This window comes from Cavia porcellus, unplaced genomic scaffold (assembly GCF_034190915.1).
Source record: "Cavia porcellus strain 051 isolate PalLab524CR breed Dunkin Hartley unplaced genomic scaffold, mCavPor4.1 scaffold_4, whole genome shotgun sequence".
Lineage (NCBI taxonomy): Eukaryota > Metazoa > Chordata > Mammalia > Rodentia > Caviidae > Cavia > Cavia porcellus.
The window spans coordinates 53152628-53174479 of record NW_026947487.1 but is presented as its reverse complement, the minus strand read 5'-3'; the positions used below and the strand labels follow the sequence as shown (position 1 = coordinate 53174479).

The 21852-nt window shown below is 52.1% G+C and overlaps 1 long non-coding RNA gene across 1 annotated transcript; it reads right to left on the bottom strand.

Annotated features, from left to right (window-relative positions):
* Window positions 1-12606: 12606 nt before the first annotated feature.
* Window positions 12607-17780, bottom strand: LOC134475592 (uncharacterized). Its single transcript, XR_010046768.1, has 2 exons — window positions 17225-17780; window positions 12607-16375 (listed from the first exon to the last, which is right to left on the bottom strand). It is a non-coding gene; the product is annotated as an uncharacterized LOC134475592 (long non-coding RNA).
* Window positions 17781-21852: the final 4072 nt, after the last annotated feature.

The following is a 21852-nucleotide window of genomic DNA, read 5'->3' as shown; positions in this document are numbered from 1 at the left end:
TTCAGGGGACTTAGGGATATTTTAGGTCTAATCCTCAATAGCCTCTATGTCACATGATTCCTTTGTGGCCTTTAGTGGATCCCAGAGGCTTTTCCTAGGAGATTTAAGATTTTAGGGACCTTTCCCTTGCAACCCCTAGAATGTGGTTTTTCTCACCAAAGACCACACCTCCACCCATCCTGGGAGGACAGCTGTTGACTTTCCCCTTCTGGCTTCCAGTAGTGATCGGAAGTTATGAGTGGTACCTGTTTTGTTTTTAGTACGGCAGACGGACCCCAAGGTCTTCACATTGAATTGTATCCTACTTTTTATTTTGACAGAGGTTCTTGCGAAGTTCCCAGACTATGTTCACATTGGCCATCCTCCTGCCTCAGCCTCCCAGAACGGCAGTTGTACACAGCACCACACAGGTGACACTGAGCCTGCCTTCCACTTGTCTCTCCGTGAGGCCATTCTGCCCGACACAGCACACTACCTTGTCCTCCAGTGAACTTCCCTGTCAGGAACTCGTAGTTTAGTGAAAACAGGTGAGTGATTTCCGTCACAGCAAGAAGGAGCACTCTGTAAGCGCATGGCACGCACTGCTCAGCATGTGCTGTGACAATCTGAGCAGATGGCCTGGCAGCTGGCAGCCAGGTGCGGACCTGACCTGCGTCACTGGGTCCCCGGATCTCTCACAGTGTGCACGATCTCCAGGAGGGCGGGGAGTCATGGCAGGGTGTCAGCTGTCCCTCTGGTCTGCTCAGGTTGCCACAGCCTCTTTGACCTTTGTGTCACCTATGTCAAAGCCCAGCTGTCACAGAACAGTGCTGGGGTGGAGACAGTGAACACTAGAGCCTCAGCAGCACAGTTAACAGCAAACCCTATGGGCTCTCCTCTCTCCTTCTGCCCCGCCCCATTAGAGATGTAAATGCATGCAAATGTTCCTTCTGATGCCACCCAAGGGTGCTGCTGAGAGTTTGCTGCTCTAGGCAACCTGGGGAAAGAAGCCACAAGCCACCCTCACAGCTTACAGACCCTCTGTCAGGGAGTCACCGAAACATTTCACTGCCCTGGACTACCACCTGCTTGCCCTGCCTGTGAAGCCTCCCAGCTTGGCACTGCGGTCCGTCTCCACCGTCTCCCCATCCTTGCTGGGAAGGCGTGTCAGAAGCAGACGACCCAAGGCCAGGTGGAGATAGCCCCGGTGCCCTCCACTACCCACTCTGGGAGGACCTGCTTGTCCTTCTCATCCACCCTGGGACCCTGGTGCAGTGCATGCCTGTGGGGCTCGAGGTCCCAGTGGATGGGCTAGGCCAAAGCAAGGAAGGAGGCCAGCAGGGACTGTTACTAGAAACAAATCTTAACACTCTCTTTTCACCTCTATTCTGACTTCTTCAACCTTTTGAGGAGGGTGTGCATGGTGGATGTGTCTGAACATTACCTAGGGCATCATTAAGCAAAAAAAGAAAAAAATCCTTTTAAAAAGAAGGAAAATAAATGTATCGAAGTGGTTTCTTTATGGAATGGTCTGTATTCTGTGTTGGGTTGTGGTTTATATCTGGAAGTCCCCTCAAAGCCTCCTGCACTTGTAGGAGCCTTTGGGGAGGTGACTTGAGGAGGGGGATGACACTCACTATTAGATTGGCCCATGGATGCTGGGAGGTGAAGCCTGATTGGAGGAGGTGGGTCATGGAAGGGTTCATCTCCATCCTGGCTCCTCCTTTTTCTCTCTGCTTCCTGTGCACCATGCTGTCAGCACTTCTCCTCCACCAGGACCCTCCCTCCACCATGCCACCCTGCCTTGGAGCAGCTGACTGTAGACTGAAATCTACAAACTGTGAGCCAAAAGAAATCCTCTTTTAAATTGCAGCTCCATGATTGTGTTTCAGCGACAAGGACAGGGACTGAGACACTTGGCATTAACACAGATGCTGTGACCTAGATGCAGATGCTATGTGTAAAGTCTGCTCCTGACACTTATGGGGCCAACCAAGCACGAGGCACCTGACACCTGTGTGACCATCAAGAAACCACAACCCGGGCACCCTGACCCCCAGCCAACATCCCTGGGTGACAGCCTGGAAGGTTGGGCTTCTGTCTGGATGGGAGGAAGTTGTCCCTGCTCATGGAGCAAGCAAGAGACCCAGCGGGACTCCCCACTGCCGCACTGCACCCTGTGTGCAGCAGCCGCCTGCTGGCTGCTCCCTCCACCCTTCCGAGGCAGGCTAAAGCAAGACAAGGATGACCAGGAGTGGTGACCCACTCCAGGATTCTAGCACTCTGGGAGGCTGAGGCAAGAGCATCAAAAGTTTGAGTCCAGCTTAGGCAGCTTAGCAAGACCTGTTTTAAAATTTAAAGAAAAAATGTTTAAAAGGCTAGGGTGTAACTCAGTGCCAATCTGCAGGGGAGCAGATGGCACTGATTGTCAAGGGTCAGGCCCAGGCTGGAGCTGAAGCCTAAAGAAGGGGAATCAAGCTGGAGGCCAGCTCTTAGGCAGTGGCATCCCCTGCACTGGATGAGGGAGATGCCCACCTCCTACAGCCACCAGGCTCTTCCAAAGGGGCCTCAGCACAAGCAAGGGCTGGTCCTTCCTGACCCATGCTGTTTCCTAGTGCCACACTTTTCCGGCCTAGGATTTCACGAGGACTGGAAAGTGACTCCTGCCCACTAACATCTGACTCCTGGCAGTGTGGACTTCAGGACTCTGAGACAAACTGCTCCATCCAGGAAGTCTCTGTGTCTGTTTGCAAACGTGACACCCTTCCACGGAGAAGCCCAAGGCTGTGTGTTCTAATCTGTGGCTTAGGGTCCTGTTCCCAGCCCTGAAAGTCTGGTTAACTGACAACATTTCCCGAGTTCACCAGCCTCTCTCTCCACCTCCGTTTGGCTAGCGTTGCTATGGTAGCCTCCTGCCTGTTTTATGATGCACCGATGATTACTGAGCGCAGGACAATGGACACAATATCGGGTTGCAAGGGCGGCCGCCACCAAAACACGTCCTGTGTGCTAAGCGCCCAGTTTCCCAGCACAGAGGCAACTTCCCACACACGGGAAGGGGTGGGGCGAGGAACCCAGCATCACAGCAGGCTTGGGTTTGCAAATATTGATCAGGAACATCAAACAATGTGCTTACATTGGGCTCTTGTCTTCCCGAGGGGTTGAATCAATCCCATGTTCCTCACAACTATTATTCTAAACGGGAAATGTTGGGAAGAAAGAGCTTTGGTCTGTGGGCGTGTTCTTTTGTGTAGATGGAAAAATAGACATCACAGGTGCAGACAGCACTGTCCTCCCCCACCGGTGCCTGTGCACGGCCACCAGCAACACGCAGCACGAGGCCACACTGCTGGCACCAGCGTCCTGCTAATGTCCATGAAGGGGGCCAGAGCTCAGCTGAGCCCCCAGTGCTGAGCAGAGGTCAGGGGCACCACATCTGCTACTTTGATCAGCAGCATCGTCAGGAAGGTTTTCTTTGAAAATCACATGGATGCAGAAAAATTGATGACAAAGACAAAGAACCTGCCACATGCAGGTGAAACATCAGACCAGAAACAGACTTCTGATGCTGTTGGAAATGCCGTTCTAGCCGTTCCTTCCTGGAAATGTGGTACCTGTGACCCGGTGTGATCAGTGAGATGCAGACAGGAAATCAGGCTGATTCCAGCTGACCTGCTAATGATGACCTGTTTGTTGCTTCCATCACCCTTATGTCAAAGATATCGTGTCTCCCAGGATGAGCAATGTTGTGTCTGTGAAACCCAACTGGAATCCAGGGAAGCAAAGCCTTTGCTAACACAGAGGGGGCCTGGGGCAGAGAGGCCTCTGCTGACTCATCACACCATGACCCTCGGGCTGGGCACTGATGACTCGCTCCATGCGATGGCCCGGCACATTCTGTCCCTTCCGTGGACACCCACAGTCACTGGTCTGTGCTCCAGGTGTTCCTAGTTGCAGGATACAGAACGCCTGCCCTCTCGAGGTCTCTGATTATCAGAAAGGGATATGCTCTGGTCTGAGCTGAGGTTCCTGGAGAGCACCTTATGCTGATCAACCCTGCTGCCCTGCCCCATGGCTTGTGAGACCCTGGGCCTCTCAGGGCAGCAGATCTGATGGTCCTGCTACAAAGGGGGAGCAGAATTTGAGAGCCATCTACTAAGCCACGTGGACCCAAGAAGCACACACTTAAAGCACAACATAAAGCAGGCTGACAGCTTCACAGTGCACGTGTCTGCTACTGCACCTTGCAGACCAGTGACTTTCTATCCCGGAGCACGCAGGTCCCAAGGTGGCATGTCTATAACCACGGAATGGTTACATGCCCCAAGCTTAGACATCAAAGGTCTGAGTGAGTTCCCCGGCTCCCTGGGGAACTCGCTGGGCAGGAAGCAGTAAGGGTCTTCGTTTCCAGGAGGAAAGCGGGGGCATTCTGTCCAGCTGGGCTATATGAGCTACCATAACAGAGCTGGTGTTTGTTTCTGAGCGCCCTGTGCAAGGCCACGAGCGGAAGCTGTGGCATGAGTTCTTGAACCTTGAAGACATGCCTGGGATGGGAGCAAGTATGGGCCACATCTCACAGATGGAACTGGATGGTAGGCCCAGGAAGGACCCACGTGCCCCTCGAGGGGAGCCGGGGACATCAGGACCCCGCCCACCTGAATGCACTCAAGCAGCTGCTCCTCTCTGCACTGGAGTTGGAGGGGGAAGGAGACCCTGGGAAGGCCTGGCCTTGAGGGTCCTGAATATGGGACTGTGTCACCTTGACCAGGATGGGAGACACCTGGCAGAGGAGTGAAACATGCCTCTGGGTGTGCCTGTGGGTGTTCCCTGGATGACTGGCATGGTGGCTGGCAGAGTAAGACAGGAGGACCCACCCCACTGTGCTGACACCAACCACTGGACTTCAAGGGCACAGTGAAGAGGACGGAAGATGTCGGCCAGTCCGTGCAGCTCCCCTGTGGCCTCTGCTGTCACTTTGGTCTCGTTTCTTCAGCCTCCCAGTGCGGACGTGGACCAGGGACTCACAGAGAGTGGGAGCCTTCAGCCTGGGACTGGAGTTGCTTCCTGGGTCCCCTTGTTCTGCAGCCTCTTGGGCTGATGGCCACTGGCTCCTCCTGCCCAGCCCTGTGGACCCTCCCACCCCAGGTCCCATGAGCTCTCTAACACATCTCCTTGCATAATTGGCATACATTTTCAGCTTCCTACCCTCCTGTCTCACCCCCCATTCTGTGCCTCTAGAGAACCCCAACCAGTACTGGGTCTCTTCATCCTCTCTTCTCCACTCCCAGGGGGTCTAATCAGGGGTGGAAGTGTCGGTGGTGAGGCCCAGTGGGGAGATGCATCATTAGCCAGTTTATATTCGGCATGGCTACTCCAGGCCACAGGCCATAGGGATCTGCTGTCCTTATCAGCTGCTGCAGAAGCCAGGCAGAGGGCTCCCCAAAACACACAGATGCCAGCCCCAGGCGGAGGGTGTGCATGCTGAGCTAATAGCCAAGCCACCTTCCCAGGTTTGCTTCACCATGTCCCCCATAAGCCCACAGAGACACAGAGAGGTCTCAATGAACCCTAAAATATGATTTTTGTAAGAAATTATATAAGCTCAAAATATACTCCTAAGCAGGGGACAGAATGTTCTTTCTAAAACCTGGAGTGGTTTTGGTCTCTCCCTCTCGCTCTCTCTTCCTCCCCCCCGTCTCTCTCTGTCTCTCTGTCTCTCTGTCTCTCTTTCTGTCTCCCTCCTTCCCAGCTGTTCTCAGAACTAATAGCCCACAGGACTGGTTCGTGACCACCAGCAACACATTATTGTGTCCAAATCCTTTCTGTGTTATTCAGTTCAGGTGTCAGTAATGGCGCTGTCACACTGTCCCCAGATGGAATGATGGTCCGCTCACCTGCACTCCACTGAGAGCAAGGCAGAGCAGCCAAGCCAAAGCATAATTACCCTACTGCACTCCTGATCCAAGCTCCACTGGCAGAGGCTCTGTCTGTTTTCATTTTCTTGGAGATGAACACGAAAGACAGAGCTCCTGGGCTGCAGGGGAATTCTCCAGGGAGGGTGCACACAGCCCGCCTCTTCTGTGGCTCCCCGGCCCAGCCTGTGAGGGGGCTGCTCTTATAGAGTGGCGAACTTCCTCTCAGGGTTTGTCTAAATCCTGTAAAGGGAAGGGAGCCCCAGGACTTTGCACCCAGCTTCTTGCAAAATAGGTGTGGAGCCAGTCACAGCTGGCAGTGGAGGAACAGGATCAGTGCTTTGGTAACTCTGGGGCTGATCTGGCTGGGTCGCAGGGACCTGGCCACAATGTGTAATTTCTCCAGAGCAGAAAATGATGCAGATGAACTGAGCATGTACAAAATAAAAGACAAGTAGTGCTCACAGAGATGAGACATCATATCCTCACACCAGACACGAGTGGAGAATAGGCATGGTTTGAGCGGACTTTGAAGAGGACTGTGGGCTGTCTTGGGATGAGGGAGCCCTAGTGGGCTCTGCTCCATTTTGGAAGTGAAGGAAAGAGTCTGAGGGGAGACTACACCTATGTGCTCCCGTGAGACCACCAGGGCGTCTAGTATTTTGACAGGAAAAGCTCTTATGAGCCTCTAGATTTTCACCCATCCCATTTTTTTACACTGAAATGATTTAAATTTATGGCAACCAATGCAAGAGGATACCTCAGTCACCTGTGAACTGGGCAGGGCAAGGTGGGGAAGGAGCAGCACCAGCCACACGAAGGCTCGAGAACTGCTGTTCCCATCGCCTTGCCTGCCCCCCGGCCACCAGAGACCCACAGCATGCGGGCTTTGCCTCACTCCCCAGGCAGAGCTGGCTGTCTTGGAGACTCGGAGTCGGCGTCCTGCCAATACCCTCCACTCTGAGGCTGAAAGAGTTAATGGTGTCCAGATGCACAGAATGTTGAGTTCCCTGCCTTCTGCTGTCAGAATATGCAGTGCACACTTACCCACACACAAATTAGGGAATGGCTAAGTGTGTCATCCTTTACCTTTTACATATTTGAATTCCTTTCCTCCTTATCTCAGTGCAACCAAGTGATGAAACAGGTCTCTAAGAAGAATAACTTCTTAGCACGGGTCAGGTCCTGAGTTCAATCCCCAGTATGGAAAAACCTTCTTACAACAAATTCTCACCTTGCCGCCTCCTGGACAGCACATGCAGGTGTTTCCGGTGGTCATTTCAGGGGCTGGGGAGGGCCAGCAGAGGGAGGCAGAAATCTCTCAGGTAACTTTGACAGCCCATCTTACCCTCCATGAAGTATTCCGACATACTCTTGGATGTTTAAATGTAAGCATTTTATTACAGTGAAAGCCTCAGGGCCGTTAGTCCCCTCCAAATACATCCTCTCACCTCTTCAGCGGCGCTGTTGGGGCTGCCTTGTGTCCTGAATCTGCGCAGAATGTCTCCCTTTGGTGGTCACCTGTCCAGGGAGGCACCAGCAGCTTCGTGGGGTGATGGGTGGATGAGGTGGGTGGAGGCACAGCGGCCAGCATTTCCGAGCTGACTTTCCGTTGGATGGCGTTCGGCAGCTGCATGGATGGTATCTTTTATCATAGCTCCTAATGACACTCAGGAGAGAAGAACCCAGAGCTGCTTCAGAACATGGCAAGGATGATGGGGTGAGTTTGTGCAAAGTGAGGGAGGGGGTTTTGAGGGGGATTCACGCCGTTGTGTGTCTTACCATATTTTAAAAAAACTTTAAACACATATGTTCCTTGTATCAGCCTCTGTAGGTTAAACCGCAGTCCCTTGAGCTGACTCCGCAGTGCGTAGCTCCTGATACAGGAAACGTAAGGACTGAGCCACCTGCGCTCCCCTTCCCTCCTGTCTCTTTCCTTTTCGGTGAAGTCTGAGGTGCCTCTGAGGAAGGCAGTGCCGGGGGCATGCCACACATTTTGAGCCCTTTGAGCCCTGCTGTGGTATATTGTCAGGTTTATCTTCAGAGCGTGGCCTCTGCCACACAGGAAAGGAGAAAGCATTGGGTTTTCTTTTTGGTGGAACAGCACACGGGCAGCTCGGTTTTATGGTCTGGGCTGTGCCCTCTGCTCGTCACCTCGGCCTCCCTTCAGGCCAGGTGAATCTGAAGAGTCCTCAGGGTGCTGATGGTATCCTCGCCTGCTAGGAAAAGAAGAGCCACCTCCTGCGGCTCCTTTCCAGGGACTGCCAGTCTCTAGAGTCAACAGGAGCCTTCAGAACCCATGTGTTTCTAATTTCCCAGAGTCACCACATTTCTCTTGGGATGAGACAAAACTTCAGGCGATCCCCAGCCAAGGACTCCATAGACTGACTTATTAGTTACTGTGCTGCCCTGTTGCCCTTACTGCTCACTGGGAACTTGCAGAAGAGTAGCAGAGCCACCTGACTTCCCTTCTAGAAATGACCAGTAACTGGAGGATTGCTATCATAGTTAATGGGCCCAAGCAAAATACTGAGCAGCAGACCAGAACTTACTTAGTGCTAAGACACCACTGTCTTCTCCTAGGTAGACAAGGTTCTTCAGCAAGCTAGAAAGATATGGCTACGCAGACACATGCATAAGAACAGAGAGATACGTGTGAGGGATACACAGACGGGGATGTTTATAGGTAAAAGGAGAGAGAGGTGAGAGAAGTGAAGGAACTGGCGATGCTGGTCCAAAACCTTCCAGGTGGACCCACAGGCTGGAGTCCCACGGAGGACCATGGGCCAATGGCAGAATTTGTGATCCTCTGTTACACTTTTATCCTAAACCCTTCAGCTGACAGGATGGGGCCCACTCACATTATAGAGAGAAACCCACTTTGCCTAGCATTCACCAGTGTGGTGTTCCGAATTGAGATGATCCTCCCAAGTCTTGTTCTGCATTCGGAGGTGGGGTTTTCAGAGGATTGGAACACGGGGGCTCTGAATTCATGGTGGGTTAATCCCTGGAGAGCTCCCAGTGGAACAGCGCTCCAAGGAGGAGGTGGAATTTGTAGGGCTGAAGTGCTACCGAGGGAGGCTGCCCTTGGGGATTACATCTGGACTGATTAGCAACCAGTTCAAATGTAAGTCCTATCCGGAACACACCTTCAAAAAAACAATGAGAACCATGTTTGACAAATATTAAGGTACCACAGCCACATGGAATTAAACATCACACTTGTCATTGGTCTTTCCCTGCTGTGGTATTTTTCAGGTGCAGTACAGTTAGACACCATGTTTGTGCTTTAAAGTTGTAAGTGTGTGTGCTTAGGTAAAGGAGTTGGGTCCCTCAAATACTGCATAAAGCTTTCTTGTAAATTTTGTGTCCTGCTTTCCTGAAAGAGAAATAAATGGCATTTGGAAGAAAAAGAATTTTTTTAGAGAAACCTGTGGTAGGGCTTGGGGGGAGGAATAGCGAGCTACATTCCAGAAAAGGAATTGAGGACACGAGAAACGCATGGGCTACTAACTGGGAACTCAAACGCTATTAACTAGCGGGGCACAGTGGAGCACACCTGTAGTCCCAGAACTCTGGGAGGCTGAGGTGGGAGGATGGCAAGTGTGGGCAACCAGGGCTCACAGCCGTGGTTGAGGTCCAGGTGCATGGATGGGGTTCCTGGCCCTATTTTATTTAGTGTGTGTGTGTGTGTGTGTGTGTGTGCATGTGGGTGTGCAGGGCAATGCTTCAAAGTGTCCAGGGACTTAGGAAGCCCTCTGTGACTCCCACACAGGCAGGAACCTTTGTTTGGGAGTTTCTCTTCCCATCCTGGAGTAGAAATTAATACTGTCCAAGGCAGGCAGAAGTGACGGGCACTTTCAGGTCACAAGGAGAGTGTCAAAGGATCTTGGAAGGTGTCAGGAGGGGCCATATGTTCCTTCCTGAGAGATCAGGCAGGCTTTCTGAAGGAGGTGGCCGCTGCGTGCTGGTCTTGGTCTCCCTGGATGTCCTTATTTGTGACCGTTATAGAAATTTAAGTCATTTGTGAGACTCAGGCCTGGCAGAGCCTCAGTGCCTGGCTGTGGTTTTAAGTTCAGTAGCCCTTAAAGCACTGTAGGTATCTTGGCACTAAGTGCAAGAATTCCCCACTCTCCTGACTGCCCCAGGTTTGCTGTAGCCTCCAGTCTGAGGAGTTTCTTATTTTCCCCGCAGCAGGCTCGGGTGTGGGTGAGGAGAGTGCGCACAGTTTGGGGTGGCCCAGACTGCCTGCCATGGCTCCCTCCAAGGTTAACAATTATCTTAAAGTGTGTTTACCCGATGGGGAGTGCGCGCTTCCTGTCTTTCTTCTTGCACTTGCTGGGTTGCTTTCAAAACAGGGAGACAAACAGCTCTGGAGAATGCATGCTCCGCCAGAGCTGGAACCGGTGTCCCTGGGACATCTTCTCAGAGACTCTGTCTAGCCCCTGGTCCTGGAGACAGGGCTCACGGACGCGCTGCGGGTGTTGCTGGCCACACCTGAAAATGTCTCTTCCAAATGACGCCAGGCAGCGAGACAGACATTGTCCTTGTCATTTACTTCTGCTGGAAGGGAGTGAAGTTGTTCTAAAGGTTACCCAGAGGTGACCAAATTGATTGTATTGATTACCTGCATTGATCAGATTATCCAAGTATTTGCCCAACCTCCACTTAGCCTAGTGCCACGGAAACACTGGCCTGTGACAAAGGGCACAGAGCAGATTACAGCAGATGGCCAAGACTAGCAGAGCACGCCCAAAAGAAATGCAGCCAAGGCTTTGGTGCTGACCCATGGGACTTCTGGCCTGACTTCCTGCCCCGAGGGAGACCTCTCCTTCTCCTGGCTCCTCGATGGCCCGGAGGGGACAGGCCAGTCGCCACCGTGTCTCCTTTTGCCACACCTGCCTCACTGGAACACACTTTGCAGGATTGTGCGACCTTAGGTCTCCACACTTCTGGCCACTTTGATGTCTCCAGAGTGAAGCCCAGCCATGGCGACACAAGAAAAACAGACCCTGGACTTTTCCAGAGCAACTGAGAGGATAATCCAGGTTACTAGGGTCTGAACTCTGAAGTGACAGAGTGTGACAGAATGGTGAGAAGGGGGCCTTGAAGGGTGTGGAATAAGAGAACAGCCCTGTTGAAGAAGGGAGAAATTGGAGTTGGAAAACCTGTCACGTGGGGAGTTCACACCACACTCCAAGGGCCCCTGGTCTCCATGGAGACCTCGGCACAAGCCCTGCAGAGCCAGAGCCCCGAAGTCCACAGGAGCGGCTCAGAGCCACTGGCTTCTTGCACAAGTGTGTGCACACTCCCGCACATGCATGCACATGCACATCCTTCCCTGCATCCCTGGAGACAGTGAAGGGTTAGCCTGAGAGTCTCTGTCCTCTAACCTTGCACACACCATGCCCAGTCGGGAAACCAGTTTGGCCAACCTTCAGGGTGCGCCCTGCCTGCAGTTAATTTCACGCCTTGGGGGAGAAGAATTTGCTTCCAAGATGCTTCCTCTTTGCCCTGGTGGAAAGGAGGAAAAGTGAAGCTCCTCTGGTCAGGTCTTTTCACTCTGCCTGGGATCTTCCCACAGCAACGCTCTCCCACCTCAGTGAATTACTGAACTGCACAACTGGTCCCAAGGTCTGGGTTTCTCCTCTTCCTCACTGCTGCTGCCATCAAGGCCAGATAACTCTTTGGGGAGGGTCCTGTGTGTTGCAGGGTGTGGTGCATCATCTCTGGGCTCCCCAGGGATGTTGCCAAGCGCACCGCACCTTCATGGTGACATCCAAACTTCAGACTTTTCCAAATCCCCCCAGGGAGTAAAACTGCCTCTGGTTGAGAAAGACTCACCTAGGGGTGGCTGGGTCCATTCTGAGATAATGGGCTTGTCACGATGGGAGCACTGCTCTGGTTTCTGTCTGGATAGCCCCAAGAGACTCATGCACTCATAGGTAGGGCTTTGACAAGGTGATTGGCTTATGGGGCTCATAGTTGACTAGTGGTGAAATGGTGGGGCCTGATGAGAGTGGGTGGGGCCTGGTGGGAGGAGGCGGGGCCTGGTGGGAGGAGGTGGTCCCTAGCACTGGCCCGAGGGCGGATCTATCTCCCTCTGACTTCCCTTTCTCCCTCTGCTTCCTGTCTGCCATGCCCTGCACAGCTGTCCTGTGCCAGGTCCCTCTGCCCCACTGTCTAGCCCTGAAGCTGGTCCACCAGGGACTGAAATCTCTACGGACTGTGAGCCAAAAAACCCCTCCTCCTATAAATTGAGGGTGTTGGATATCGTGTCTCAGCCATGAGGAAAGTAACTACAATAAACAGCGAAAAAAGAGACTAAAGTAAGAGCCTTGTTCCTTGAATGCAAATTCAGAAAGAATGGCTTTAGTCTGATGCACTGGTTTTTTGCCATATTAAAAGTCAAGCAAAATTCTTGCCATAAATTTTCTGTATTGTTTTGCTGCTTAAATATATGTTGTTAGTTGCCTCTTTATCATGAGAAACATGCTCATGCCACGCATTATTCCTTGAAATTCAGTAGTAGCTGGTCTAAAGCTAAAGTTAGCCCTGACCCTTTCGGAAAGCATGCATCTGTGATAGGCAGTACATCTCAGGATTTTGCAGCCTCTCCCCCAAATCTGACAGTGTTTGCGAATAACATACCCTTACTTGGGTTATAACATTCTGTTATTTTTGCAGTTATGTTGTATTATTGATCACTCTACAATTCACATTTTGCTAGAAGTTTTATTAAAATCATTTATTGTTAATAATAAGGTAGGTGAGATGTTTATAGCAGTCACACAAGAAGAATTCTGATTTGTGGAAAATTCATTTCTAATGCAGCAGAACTACTGATTTCCACTTCAGCTGCAGAGAGGGTCTGTGGCCACTAGCCATTTTCAAAGGTTAAAATAAAATTAAGAAAATTATTGTTAATATTGTAAGCAATTGATTATCATTTATTATGAAATAATTGCCTTTAAAGTAATTATCTCAGTGAACAAGGGATTGCTTCAGGATTATTGCTTAATTACCATTAAACAATGAAGTACATATGGCATATGATATTCATTGTTTATTATTATTTTTACAAGCACAGATGGCTTAGTACTGTCAGGAAGACTAATGGAGAGTAATCTTTTTTAAATGTAATTACCACATAAATATGTCAGATGACTTTTTGTTTGTTTTGCTACCATTATAACATTATTTTAATTAAGATGCTAAGGACAGTAATTTTCTCCACCTAACCAGACCTAACAGAAAAGATCTATTTAAGATGTTCTTAAAGCTTTGCTAGAAAATATTTATATTACACAAATATTTTTCACATTAGTACATGCAATCTTGCTTTTATGTCAGCTGAAGAACATGCATAAAAATGAAAAGAAAGACGGTCGCTGTGCTGGTGGCCAGGCTACAGGAGAGTCCACACTCCTGCAGGGCTCAGACCAGCACAGTTCCGTGGGGATTCCAGGTGGCGTCCTCACACAATCTTCCCAAATTCAACCCCTCAGAAACACGGTGTCCCTGGGGCGACCTCTGGACAGCCCATGCCTCCCTCCCTGTCCTGCAGTCAAACCCAGCTTGTACCTCCAGGGCTTACATCCAGCCTGGGTTCTGTCCAGATCCACGCTCAGCCATGAGGCAGTTCCAGCCCTGCACAATGTGGGCTTGGGCTCAGGAGAAGGGTGTGTCCGGGGTCCCCAGGTGGAGCAGATTCCTTCCAAGCCTCACCTGGGGACTCACCTCCATGCTGCAGTGGCTGTGTGAGCTCAGTGGCCTGGCTTTCCCCTGCATTGTGGGGGAGAGAGCTTGGTCAGACCTGAATGGCTAGTGGCAGCGAACCCTGAGCCTCTCAGAATTCCAGCTTCATGGCTGCAGGTGGTTGAGGACGGTGGCACCTGTGATTACTCTGAGCTCAAGCACCGTGAGTCTTAGCACCTGCTTCTGGGAGGCTCGGGCTGCAGAGAAGTCTTTCGTGACCCACCAGAGCCCAGAGGGGCAGCACCGAACCACTGCAACACATGCCAAGCTGTTGTTTGAGTCTAAGGCCTGGCTGCCCAGTCCAGCCGTGTCCACCTGCAGGTGTAGGGCTTCCTGGTCCAGCCGTGTCCACATGCAGGTGTGGGGCTTCCTGGTCCAGCCGTGTCCACCTGCAGGTGTGGGGCTTCTGGGTCTAGCCATGCCCCTTTGCATGTCTGGCATATCCGGGTCCAGCTGTGTCCATCTGTAGGTGTGAGGCTTCCGATCTTGGTACACCCGATGCCGTGTACTGTGACAGCATGTGCTCCAGGAAGAGCATACGTGGAAAGCGGGAAAACAGAGCTGGGTGGGCTCAGCGCCCCCTCATTGGGTTCACCGCTGTTGCACCCCCAGGATGGGGACACGGCAGCCTCACCCAGAATCACTGCTCTCTCAGTTGAGCAGACAGCAATGCTCAGCTTCTGACGCAAGCTGGGCTCCCCTCCTTTTCAGTTTGCAGCTCCACTTAGCCCCTGTGGTTCTAGTTAAGAGCTTTGCCAGTCACGTGGACAGGTCAAGGCACACCCTGCTCTGTACATCTCTCCACCCCATCTCCAGTGCACCTGAAAAGGTGTCCTTAGGTGTGAGGCTGCCCACGGCTCCCCCACAGGCACCCACCCTTCCCAACAGAGGTCACCACCACAGCTGGACCTACCCAGCCCTTTGGAAATGAGCTAAACCCTTGTCCTATGCACGTTCTGCACACTAAGAAGAGCCCATCACCTCAGCTGCATGGAGCCCGGGGTTCATGTAGAAAGGCTCAATAAATAGCTCTGAACCTGTCACTGTGTACCAGAGGCTTGGACCACACATGTGACCAAGTCTCTTCCTGATTCAAGATACTACTGGAGGTGAGGGTGGGACAGAGAAAGAGGAAGAGGGAGAGAGATGCAGGGGAGAGAGAGACGCACAGACAGAGAGATGGAGAGAGGGAGGGAGAGAAAGAGGCGGGGGACGGCATGCCAAAGCCAGTGCCCAGGACTTCTGAGACCTTTAGACTTCAGTCAAGAGGCCTCTATTCCAAGTGGCCAACTTGATTTCAAAGGAAAATCATGGGTTCTTAATTTCAATAATGCAAAAAGGCCTTCAAAGAGAATGGCTTTTTGGCTGTGAGACAAGGTCATTTATGTCAGACCAGCCCAGACTCTGATTATAAAATGAAAGTGTACAATTGCTTTACCTGAAAGCTTTGTGGGGTCCAACATCACCCCCTCATTTGCTGAACATCAGCTCGCCTCAGAGCATTTCTTTGTGACGTCTCCACATTCCTGTCACTCGAGTTGTTTCCTCCCGGACTGTCCTCCTGGTCACTTGTGGCTGATGACACTGGAGATTGCTGGCTGGTTGTGCACGGCTCAGGGATGGGACTGAGTTGTCTCAAAGGACTCCGATGAGTACCCTTCTCCTGGGGACAGAAGACTCCTTGCAAGAGTTCATGTCCAGCTTGGAAGCAAGTGTCCACCTGAGGCTGGGCACCGACCTGCAGCAGTGGACTCTCACTGTCCTGGAGCTCTGTCATCACAGTGTGAGGAGACATAGCACAAGGTCACAGGAGGGAAGTAGCCTTGCTGCTGTGTAGGGTGCCACTGAAACTGGAGACTGATCACATGTGTGGGCTAAAGCAGGGCAGCCCTAAAAACACAGACGGCCCAAAGCAAGCTGCATAAACCAGCTGTTCCAGCTCCAAGAAGGCAGGGGCCCAGGGCAGCCAGGCAGACACAGTACTGGGCAGCGGGGTTGAAACTGACCTCCTCCTGAATGTGTATAAGTAATGATGCCACTGTGATTGGGCAGTTCCTTCTCTCCCGGCAGTAGAGTAAGGGCTCCACCTGACCCCAGCTTTGTCTCTTCTGTATTTTCCCATCCTCTCTGCTTCCTTCACCCCAACAACCTCAAGAGCCACATGGGAGGGGCAGTCCGGGTCCAGGGTGAGAGGGCCAGCGAAGCCCCTCCTGGGTGTGGCTCAGTCTCTCCAATTTGGAGCACCAGGGTGGCACAGAAGGACGCACTCTGAGTGCCCTCCCTTCCGGGATGTGGCTGTTCTGTGACAAGTGTCCAGCCTGTATGAGGCCATGCTGTTGTCGTGGACAGACGTCGGCAGGCAGGTGGAGGAGAAATTGTTTCACTGACAGTGATTCTCTTCTGGGACAGCAGTGCTGAGAGAACAAGGAGACAGAAACAGGTACCGTCCGGGTCGGACCCTGCCTTGACACCTTGTAGGAGGGGATAGTCTGCGACTCCGAGGCAGAGGAGGAGCTTCTGACCAGCAAAAAGGGCTGGGAGGAAGCCTGACACCTTGGGGGACTAAGCTTCAGCACTCCTGTCCTCCCTCGGGATGAGCACAAGCACTTCCGCTTGCCTGTTGGCGGTGTGCAGACGGGAAGCAGGGATCTCTGGCCACTCCTCTTCCCGTCATTCTTACTTCTGTGGTTATTTTGTGATTTAATGAACCGCAGCCGGATGCATCCCTGGGAAATAAGAGTTAAACATGTGATCCTTTCTGTGAGTTAAGTCCTGGAAGGATTCGATCAAAGCAAACTGTTTTTCCAAAATGGCACAGAGCTGTAGATAAAGTGTAGTTAAGTGAATTGTAGCTGTGAAGGAGAAACCCTAAAACCAAGCTACCCCAAATAAACTGCTCCTTGGTCATGAAAATGTTCTCTGTCCACAGGGACAGTTAGAAGCCATGTTGCAGGGACATAGGTCGTGCCTGGTCAGCTGATGGTTACAGAAGTGACCACACACTTACTTCACACTATGTACCTGAGAAAGCTGCCTTTTGTGAAACCTTCGCATGTATTCACAGGGGGCCCCTAGACCCTGGGACTCCACCTCAGAAAAGAAAGCTGAGACCCTGGTTGGCCTAGTGAAACGGTTGTACTCAGGGACCAGCTGACCGCTGGAAGTATGAGGTGGGGTAGAGAAGCTCACTAGAGCTCTCCCTGCTTCACTTCCCACCTGGCAGCTTTGCCTGTGTCCGTGATATCATCCATAAACATCTACTTCTCTCTGCTGTCCTTTCTGACTTCCTCATTCCCTGCTGGACCTCACTTCCATGTTGGAGGCTTTAGGCTTTGAGCCGGCCTCCCTGGAGCAAGGGCGGGAACCTGGAAAGTGGGGGTCTTCCCACAGGAAACCCCGGCTCCCCAGATTGCCCCGACTCTGGCTCTGAAGCAGGAGCATGTCAGACAATCGGTGCTCATCCTCCATGTATCCATGCAAGAAATATCGGGGCTTGGTCCACATAGTGCCACCATTGGCTAAACACCTGCGGGGCTTATTCTGAGTGATAAGATGCTTAATTCATTCAGACGTACCTAGTGGATGGGTTGCGTGTACAATGGTTTGCATTCCTCTGTTGGATTTGGTCAATGAACCAGCTTCAGTCACAGTCATGGAGGGTGACAAGATGTCTGTGGAAAGCAAACTGGAAGAGAAGTCCCCTGGATGGTGGCAGATATGGATAGGTGTCCCCCTCACACCTACAGAAACCCTCTCCACAGTGGACTCAGGGGTATTTGGAAAGGTCATCACCTGTCTTCTCACCATGCCCTAAATATTCCAGCTCTCTCTGCAGTTTTGCAGGACATCTTTCTTGGGTGAGCTCATTTCTCCAGCTGAGGTTGACGAGGCCAGACAGACTGCCTTCCCTTCAAGTAACTGCTCATGGTGAAGCTTGGTCCCAGTGAATCCATTGTAGGCTGAAAAGGACCCTAACCAGAGCACATCTCCCACCCCTGACCTAGGGACCAGTGCCACTTGGGCCAGCCTGACCTAACCACCCTGAACACTGGCCCGAGGAGCCTCCACTGGGCAGAGCTGCCTAGCGCAGAGCCCGGGCTCCTATAAAGCGCTGAGATCCTGGGAAGGTGCTGATTACTGTATGGGAGGTGAGATGCTCACCTTTCATCTCACAGCTGGATGGGGTTGGGGTGGGAGAAAGGGGGGTGTTAGAGGCACTGAGCCCAGGAACTGGCGCGGCCTGGGGAGCCTGTGGACAATGCGTGAGAGTCTTAGTGCCATCCTTTACTGACTTCTGGGAGCTGGGACCGAACATGAACCCTGCGACTGGATGCGGACACCAGTGACTCAGAGCACAGGTTTCCTCAGCTCATGGGTCACTGCGCTTTGATGTCTCTTTTCCTGTGCTAACATCACAGCCATTTTAATCTCAAAACCCACGGCTCACCAGTGATCTCGGAAGAATCTGGGGTCTGATGCAACACTCCTATGAAGTTTGAAAGAAAGTAGGCAGAAAGATAAAGGACTGTAACCAACAGGGGCTCCTACTGCTGTGACAGAAAGGCGCGTTTGATGCCCCGCATGTCACACCGATCCCTGTATCTTAGGAGCAGGTGTTGTAGCCACCTGTCGGAGCCCAGGCCCAAGTCGGTGCTTCCCTTTGCATCCGTGTGACCTGGGTGTGACCTGGGTGTGCTGTTTGATCTCTCCTGACAGCTGACAGGGTGACCTGGAAAGCAGGAACGGTGACTAGGTTTCCTAGGACTGGCGCACGTGTAACATCTTGGAAAGATTTTAGCGTGAGGCGGTGCCATGGTTGATATCATGGTGTTCCCCAGAGCTCATGCATCCATAGACGGGGCTTCTGGAAGGATGGACTGTGAGGCTGAGAGCTGACTTGCTGCTAGGAGGTGCGGCCTGGTGGGAGGAGACGGTCTCTGGGGCGTGGCCTGGTGGGAAGAGGCGTGGCCTGGTTGGAGGAGGCCGTCTCTGGGGCGTGGCCTGGAGGGAAGAGGTGTGACCTGGAGGGAGGAAATGGTCTCTGGGGCGTGGCCTGGTGGGAGGAGGTGGTCCGGGCATGGCCTGGAAGGTCCCGCTCCCCCTCTCTTCCCTCCCTTCTCTTCCCGCTTCAGTCCTCCACCCTGGCCCTCCCACCCTGCCACCCTGCCTAAGTCCAGCCCACCGAGGACTGCAACCTCTCCAGACTGAGAGCCAAAATAAGCCTTCCTGTCTTTGCTGGTATCAGCTGTAAAGCCCCGGTGATGAGACGGGTCACCAAGCCAGCAGCCCAGACAACACTGTCAGAGGAGACGTCCCCTCGCATTGGCGGGTGACCATGCAGGGGGCAGGGTCCTTGCTCCCGCCTCTCCTCGCACTCCCAGGACTAACCGTGAGATCCTGGCAAGGGTCTCAGCCCATGGATGGGTTGCATTTGCTTCGTCTCAGCTCCTGGAAGACAGCAGCGGCCAGGACTTCTGCTCTCGTGCTCCTGGCGACAGCTGAGCACGTGTTCTCCCCGGGGGGCTGCGCACCACGCGTGTGCTCCGTGACCAGCCGAGTCCCCAACCCTCTGACCCCTGAGAGACCCTCTTGTGTGTCCCACAAGTCTACGCTAACGAAGAAGCAAAGCCAAGGAGCGCGCAAGAAGCGGGGGATGAGTACGTTGGAAGGGAGGGAAGATACTTTTGAAGGGATTAAAGGCAGTGGCTTCTACTGTAATACATTTTTAAAAATTAAAACAAAAGATTGTTAAATTATTCCTACTCTTATGGTCATCGCCTTATTCGCTTGGAGCGTTTTGTCCTGAACATCTGACTGTAAGGCTTCCAGGTCTGTAAAAGGTGCAAAGGTTCTCGCCTGCCTCACAGAGTTGTTATGAGCTTTAAGTTTGATTAAAACTTAAATTAACAAAGCCCTGGGCCTTCAGCGTGGTCTAAAGTGCTGGTTTTGATGACTCATAGTGAGTGACATGCTTATAGAGCGATTTATGCATTAAAAAATAAAGCAAAAATTGACTTCTATGTAATTATGGCCATTATTCCCAGTTATTGATGCTCATTTTACAGGTTGGTAAACTGAGAAGGATTCTGTGGTCTTCTCATATCACCCGTTGAAGTCTGCTCACATCACCCAATAAGGGCGACAAAACTGGTTCCAAACCCTCGATATTTCCACCTGTGTTGCATCTCCAAGTCTGGACCAAGGCAGACAAGGGTCTGACAGGGGGTTCCCACCTTCTGTCCTTTTCCTGTGAGCACGGGTCTGGGGTATACTCTCCAGCCCTTCCCTGGCAGCCATACCCCAGCATCCCAGCAGTTGGGGAGGGTCGTGGCCTTTTCTAGGCCCCCAAACCAGCTTCCCAGATGTCCCCATACTTGAATCTGTTAACATCGCACCCCTCAATACAGCACAGCCCCCATCCCCAGTTGAAGCCAGCTACTTCCTGCTCCTGGCTTAGGCATGTGCCCCACACCTAGCAGATTCAGAGACAGAACTCATTAGCTGCCGGAATGGATTAGAAGACTTCCTTCCATGAAACCAGTTTCTTGGAAGCGCTTCACTAGTGAGCAGCTCTGCACCTGCACTCTCTTTTGCCTTAAGATCAGTTTGAATCTATTGTTAGTCCAGTGACACTGAAAAATGCACCCCATCCCTCAGGCATGAGGGGAGGGGATGCCATCTACCTGCAAGCCGTAGTGCACATGCCAGGGACCCCTAACAGGCCAGGTGCCCCAGTCCCTGTCCTCTCCCTCCTTCCTTTGGTTCTTGGTTCCTTGCTTTCTGTGTGGCTGGCTCTCAGGATCCCGGGACAGGGATTGGACCCATTTTCAGTCCTGTGAAGCTCATCAAGTTCTGCAGAGTGACTGTGGTCACTGTCGCACACGAGGGCCAAGTGGATGCCAACAGGACGGGTTACTCAGTCCGTGCCTGTCCTTCCCTCCTGTCACACAGTGCCGGGTCCCTCCCTGCCAGATGAGCCAGTGCACACAATGGCTCATTGAGGGCCTGTGACTGGTGCTCCCCGCGCTCTGTGGCTTCAGACAGAAACGCCACTGTCTTCCCAGCCCTCTTGGAGGGAAGTTTTCCTTTCATCAGACCCTCCAGAGCATGCTATTCTGTGCAGATGTTGGAAAACTCTGAGGCTGGAGAACAAGTCTGTCTTTCTGACCAAAACAAACAAACAGCCGAATGGGTAGGAGATGCAGAATTGGAAGTCACTGCCCGGTTTTCTTGGGACCTGGCTCTGTATCAGGAAGGCTGGAGGGCTGGTAGGAGGCAGTTCGGAAGTGGATTCTCTTCCGCTCACTGATTTGAGGGCAGAAGCATTTTCCTAGGGTCACACTGGCCTCTGGACATTTTGTGCAGGAACAGGTAGGCTCTGAGACAAAATGCTGCAGGCCAGCTTCCTTTTTAAAATTAATTTTAACTGGTGCACAAAGGCATAAAGCTGTCTATGTTAACGGCCTGCAGTAGAACGCGGTATAGGTCTGTCTGGATCAGGTTAAACACACCCAGCGGTCTCTTCCATTTGAGTGTCTTTCTCTCCTAGTCATAACAGTGTCCTCAGACACCTCACAAATTCAGAAATAGACCCAGGATAGATTTCTGCAAACCACAGGAAGTGTCTCCTTAGAAATCAGTCACCTCTTCTGTGTAAACCGGACCGTGGGCCACGCTTGTCCCTGCCTGCTAAAGAGTTGATGCCTACTATGACCGCCGTCACCCTATCCTGTGGGGAAGACGCCTCTCCGCCGCTCACCTGCAGCTTTTCTCAGCCACAGAGGGTGGCTCTGTGTTTTTGAGGCACTCCTGTGAGCCCCCATGTCACCTTGGTGCCACTGATCAGCCACTGGTGTCCGCGTCACCATGTGTGGTGCTGGATCTCTTTGAAGACGACCTCCTTGCTGGCCTCTCCCTCTCCAGAGACACTGCTGGCCTCTGTTAGGACAGAAAAGCACCAAGACAGAACTACTGGGCCCGACTGGTCACAGGCAGGCTGGAGCCCTGCGTGTGTGAGCTTGGCCGTTTGAACCCAGGGAGCTTCTCATACTGTGGCTATTTAATTCAGATTGTGTATTTTGCTGATAAAAGCATTGAATAACTAATCTGGAAAGATCCACCTGAAACACTGTTTTCTTTAGGGTAAAATAGAAGCCAAAAGTGAATTTTCTTTTGCATTTTATATTTTAAAAGTACCATCAAA